Source organism: Triticum dicoccoides, chromosome 3B (assembly GCF_002162155.2).
Source record: "Triticum dicoccoides isolate Atlit2015 ecotype Zavitan chromosome 3B, WEW_v2.0, whole genome shotgun sequence".
NCBI lineage: Eukaryota > Viridiplantae > Streptophyta > Magnoliopsida > Poales > Poaceae > Triticum > Triticum dicoccoides.
The window spans coordinates 8,094,144-8,100,684 of record NC_041385.1 but is presented as its reverse complement, the minus strand read 5'-3'; positions in this window follow the sequence as shown (position 1 = coordinate 8,100,684).

The window sequence follows — 6,541 nt, the reverse complement described above, 5'->3', positions numbered from 1 at the left end:
AGATGCCTAAGATACAACTTGTCCAGCTCCAACACGACTTCTACCTATCCATATCAATTACAACTCCAAGTCCATGTAATCCCACACACACAAATATAACAGAGGTGGTGGGGATGGAGTCATATAACAGTCCAAAATGCCGCCAGACGGTAGTACTCAACAACAACTCATGCAAGTCAAAGCTGATGCATCGTGGATAGGACTGCTGGTGACACACTTAGCAAACTTTTATGATCAACTTGACACCCCCCAAATAGTTTTAGGGCTTATAGTGTATTTTCCTCTTTTTAAATGTGACAAAATTTTGTAATTAAAATGATATGAACACTTAGTATAAACTGCTTGAACAATTGTTTTGTGTTTTTACAAATAATTTTTTTTTAAAAACTCTCTCCTGGCCAAAGAGAAGAATAACCAAGTACAACCATGTAAACATAAACAAGATATGACGGAACATAATCCCTTTTGATACCATAATTTGTCAGGGTGGAGGTATATGTTTGTAATAGGAAAATGGACTAGTAATATATAGCTCTCACCTTATTGATTCTGAAAAGACTAAAACAAGGAAAACTCTGGGCATGTCTAAATAGGTGATCTGATTGAATTCATACTAGTCTAATGAAGGTCGAAATAACAGAGCAGCCACTTCGTATCTCTAGTTTTGAACAGACATTACAGTTTGAACAGAGTCGTTGTATGCTATGCTAAGTGAGAAGACCCACTTTGTGAATCTACAAGTTCCACAGTGCACAACAGTTGTGCATCTGGATGTTGCTGATTGTTGTGTAGGGTTCCTGTAAGTAGTCCCACGGCTGCCCCATCATCCCATCCTCGACAGTGCACAGAAAAAAAATAAGTAGTAGAAATTCTCAAACAGTATATTCAGATGATATTCTTATCTGTGAACCATACCGACAGCATCAGCACATCAAACAATACAGGCGTCCTATCTATCATGCAACACTTCAGATCCACCACCAGTAATGCTTATACCTAGAACATAAGAAGTCCGAGAGTTAACAATAGTTCCAAGGAAAAGACAAATGGATAAGAGAAGGCAGCAATGAGACAGTTAGAAGGATGAGCTGAAAAATACAACCTGAGCAAAATAACTCATTTTACAATTCTATACAAGTTGTATAATTCATTTTTTTAACACCAGCAATATATAAACAGAACCACATAGGTTGTAAAATGCAAGGAATGCTCATAAAATCAGTATAGTTTGCTACCTTATAATGGTGATTTAGTAGATATAAGAACAAGAAAGTAATTGGCCGAGAATGTTTTTCTCATATAAACTGTCATGTTAAGTTAACAAAATTATGCCAAAAAGAACAGTCTTACAATAAATATGATCTTGAGTATTACATCTTAAATAAATGAAGCGAGAGAAGAGAAATTCAATTTATTTTTATATGTTACAGACTAGTCACCTGCAGAAGGTGCCATGAACAAATGGCATAAACACTAATATTTTAAAATAGTATGAATCCATCCTAAGTTGTTTTATGGAGTTAAGTTACCGAGATAAAGAATATAACTAGCTTTGAGGTTTTAAACATGCCAAGTGAGTTATGAATTTAATTTTTGATTTGGTATCCTTGAAGATAAAAGACGGCCTAGATGATAACACTATAAGTTCTTCCATCTAGCAAAGGGACAATTACTAACTACTTATTACCAGGATCCTTGGACAGATGGATCTATTGTCGACATGACAAGGATTCACCTCCTCTAGATTGGAGCACACGGTGCAAGATTATCACTAACATAGCGAAGGGTCTCGCTTATCTTCATGAGGAGTGCATGAAAAAGATTGCCCATTTGGATGTCAAACCACAAAACATCCTCTTAGATGATGACTTCAATGCTAAGCTTTCTGATTTTGGACGATGCAAGCTCATTGACAGGGATATGAGTCAAGTGTTTAGCAGAATGAGAGGCACACCTGGATATTTAGCTCCTGAATGGTTGACATCACAGATCATGGAAAAGGCCGATGTCTATAGCTTTGGTGTTGTGGTCATGGTAGTCATTAGCGGAAGAAAGAACCTCGACAATTCTCGATCCGAAGCGAGCATCCATCTCATCACCCAATTGGAGGAAAAGGTGAAGGCTAATCGGTTGGTAGAATTGATTGACAATAAGAGTAATGATATTCTAGCACATAAGCAGGATGTAATTGAGATGATGAAGCTCGCAATGTGGTGTTTGCACATTGATTGCAAAAGAAGGCCTAAAATGTCCGAGGTAGTCAAGGTCTTGGAAGGTGCCATGAATGCAGAGAGCAACATTGATCATAACTTCGTTGCAACAAGTCAAGTGTATTTTGGCGCTGCTGGAAATGTGGGCTTATCGGTTCCATCTCTAGCTTCACATGTATCAGGTCCCAGGTGAAATGAGAAAATCTTGACAAGATAGACAATTAGTTTACGAGCAGGACATGGGATATTCTTATGTAAAGCAAATGACAAATCTCTTGTGTCTTCTCAAATTACTATAATCTGAAGCCCCTTCTCTTGAGTTAATTTTACCTGCAAAGTATTTCAATATTGCAAACCTTCTTGTTCTACAGCAGCTGGACTGAATTTATTCATTAGAATGTTCAATTTGTTCAGGTAATGCAAGCCTGTTTTCAGATCAACTAATGCAAGTAGTTTTTCTAGTCACTGGAGTTGAAATTAACAGCATGTTCCGGAATGCTCCTAGGCTCCAACAAAGCAGAGAAATCACAGAATCAATGATATTTGGAAGTACCGACCTGTCAAAAATTACAAGTGCTTTTAAGTTCTCCAAATTTCCAGTGTTTTTTCATTTCATAATAGGTTGTGCTGTTCTTAGTAACGTGTCCCGTTAAGGCATTTGATCTTCGAATCATTTAGCATTTTGATACTAATGAAGTGTACTATATCATCATACGTTTGGATAGTTGTCCATGTCTCAAGTTTGTACATGTGGCAGTCAAACATGGTATCACTTTGCTGCTCATCGATCTCTGCTACTAGCCTACTACGACCATGAGAATGCACCCTATTTACCAGGGTACATGGCATCAGTTTCACGAGAATTTGAATATTAATAGAACCAGTCAGAAATTGCTCCATACCACTCGTATTGCTCCATGGTGCAGTGGATTAGCTGAATTTCCTCGGTAAGCTGTTCGTCGATCGCCAGGGGACCACCTGAGTTCCACCTCTATCTACACATGTATCAGGCCCCAGGTGAAATGAGACAATCCTGACACAAAAAGTAGTAAATTAGATTGTGAGCAGGACAAGAGAGATTTTCTTATGTAAAGCAAATGGCATGTCTGTTGTATGTTCTCGAATTATTGCAATCCGAGGCCCAGTTTTACCTTAAAAATAGTTCTACCGTGCAAACCTTGTTGTTCTACAGCGGCTGGACTGAATTTTTCATTAGAATGTTCAGTTTCTCCATGTAAAGCGGGTCTGTTTTAGGTCAACTAACCCTCGTATTTTTCTACACTAGTAGAAAAAAGGGCTTTGATTCGGCCAGAAAAAAGCATTAATCCCGGTTGCATTACGATCCGGGACTAATGTGAGCATCAGTCTCGGTTCGAGCGGCTAAGGCACCGTACAGGCATTAGTCCCGATTCAAATGGGACCTTTAGTCCTGGTTGGTGCCACGAACCGGGACTAAAGGGTGCGATATCCATTAGTACAGGTTCGTGGCACCAACCGGTACTAAAGGTTAGACCTTTAGTCCCGGTTCGAGCCACCAACCGATACTAATGGGGTTTGAGGCATTAGTACCGGTTCGTGGCACGAACCGGTACTAAAGGTCCCATTTTCAAACTCTAGCCCACCTCCCCCTCCCCCATCGCCTTTTCAGTTTTGTAGAAAGCAAAAGAAAATGATAAAAACTTCAAAAATTAAAATCCTTCCAGATGTAGTTATGTTACTACATGTACTACTTAGGAAAATTTAAAAACTTAAATTTGGACATGTTTTGCAAAAAGTGTAGGGAAAATGTAAAACGGCTATAACTTTTGCATACGATGTCACAAAAAACGTATAATATATCAAAACGTATAATACTACGGCCTGTTTGCAAATTTTTAGAATCCTCAAATTCTAAAAGGAAAAAAACGTTATGCTCAAATTTCAATTTTTTTTGAATTTTGGTTAAATCAGGTCAAACTTTGGTCAAACTACTTATTCAGGAAGTATTAGTGTTACTAAATAATTATTCAATAATATTAGTATTACTAAATAATTATTACATTTTTTTAGAATTTTGGTCAAATCTGGTCAAACTGTGGTCAAATCTGGTCAAACTGTGGTCAAACTATGGTCAAACTACTTATTCAAGAAATATTAGTGTTACTACATAATTTTTCAAGAATATTAGTGTTACTAAATAATTATTTCAATTTTTTGAATTTTGATCAAATCTGGTCAAGCTGTGGTCAAACTATGGTCAAACTACTTATTGAAGAAATATTAGTGTTACTAAATAATTATTGTTTTTTAGAATAATAGTTTCAAACTCAAATAGTGAAACGTGACTTCATGCTCAAGCAAAATTCCTAAGGGTTAATATGATTGACATCTTACTATTGTCAGGAAAACAACAATTGCAGACTTGAAAACAAAATGAAATAAGGTGCTGCTTGGTTGGCGACCCGAGTGCCGTGCCTGATGAAAATATGTGCCTGACAGTAGCCTGAAATTTTTACACCTTTTGCCTGACCAGGCAACTATGGTGCAATGTTGTTTGGTTCACGCCTGAGCCTAGAAGAATAAAAAATGACATCCCTCATTGATTGCTATCAGCATGGAGAGTATGTTTGCATGTACGTGCCTGACTCAGGTCTCCTATTTTGCTCGCATGACTCAGGCTAATCGCGTGCCTGTGCGCTCAGGTCAGGCAAGTGGAGAAAGGGCTCAGGGTGTCAACTAAACAAGGCTCAGGCTAGAGTCCGGCTTGCTTCTGGCCAGGCAATTTTTTTCTCAGGGTGGCAACCAAACAGCCCCTAAAACCCGAAAGTTAAACATGCTCAGGCTGGAGTAGTGAGAGGATGGGTGACCGGTCGGAAAGTTAGATGATTTGGAATGATGATGGGTGATTAGAGATTAGAGGTTAAATTGAGCAGTGATGAGGGGTGATTAGAGATTAAATTAGAAAATAATTCAGAAATTTGAAATTAAAAAAAAAAACAAATTTTTTGATAAAAATACTTTTAGTCCCGGTTGGTGTTACCAACCGGTACTAAAGGTAAAGCTCCAGACAGCGGCTACATGGACGGCCTTTAGTCCCGGTTCGTGTAAGAACCGGGACTAAAGGGGGGAGGCTTTAGTAACGACCCTTTAGTCCCGGTTCCAGAACCGGGACTAAAGGCCCTTATGAACCGGGACAAATGGCCCTTTTTCTACTAGTGCTAGTCATTGTAGTTTTGGCGGCCGCTTAGCCGCCCGCAGGACCAAGACACCATCGACATCCTCATCGCCGACCTTCACGCGATGGCTCTCCGTTTGGCGCCGCCGCTTCCTCCACCACCTCCAGAGCCGGATTAGTTACTTGGTGGCCGTTGCTTCGCCATTTGTGTTTTATTTATGGCTAATTGAGCTGTGCCCTCAGCAGAATCCCTTTTGAACCTGTGTGTTTGTGCTACTTCGTGTATGTGTGTGTGTCGTGCAGTCTTGTCGGATGTTGTGACTCGATGGTTTGCTTTATATACAAAGCGACGCGAAAGCATTCTTCGGTAGTCATTGTAGTTGAAATCAAGGGCATGTTCCAAAATGCTCCTAGGCTCCAACACAGCGGAGAAATGGACATAATGAAAGAAATTTTTGGGACTAACTACTATAACATGTATCAGTTAGAAACTACAAGCGCCTTTTGAAGTCATGTAATGGTCCCTGTTACTTGGCAGCTCATCTCTGTTGCTATACAGGATTTTAGGACTAACTGATACAGATTCGTTAGAAACCACACATTATACATAACATCATCATGCATACTTGGCAGCTCATCTCTGCTACTGTAGGAAACATTCAGAAGAAAGTAAAAGGCCACGAGGGGGCGATGGAGGTGGTCAACGACAGCCGCAGTAGTAGCGGTTGTAGCCTGCCACAGGAAGCGCACGGGCGACTGGAAGTCAAAATCGTCACCGCCGGAGCGCCGCCGGGAAGTGTGACGAGGCGGCGGAGGAAGGGGATGGATGGGCCCTGCTGATTTTCTCTCTCTAGCCGATCCAGGCCACGAACGTTCAGACTTACGCGTCCACATAGGCCATGTTATTGGGCCAGTTGAAGACGACTGCTTGACTGGATTGCTTCACTATTCCTTGAGGCGGTAGCAGTGGCGCAGCTTGTTCTGCTATCGGATATGAACTGGTGGTATCAAGCAGGTTCGAACTACGATGTTTTTGATGTGTTGACATGGCAATATATTTTACAGGCTCCTAGTACTATTAATGGTCGTATGGTTCAAGCCAGGGATTAAATTTGTAACACCAACCTCCTGCCATCTGTCCCGTTGTTCCTCATGCATGCTTGTGCAGAGCTTTGCA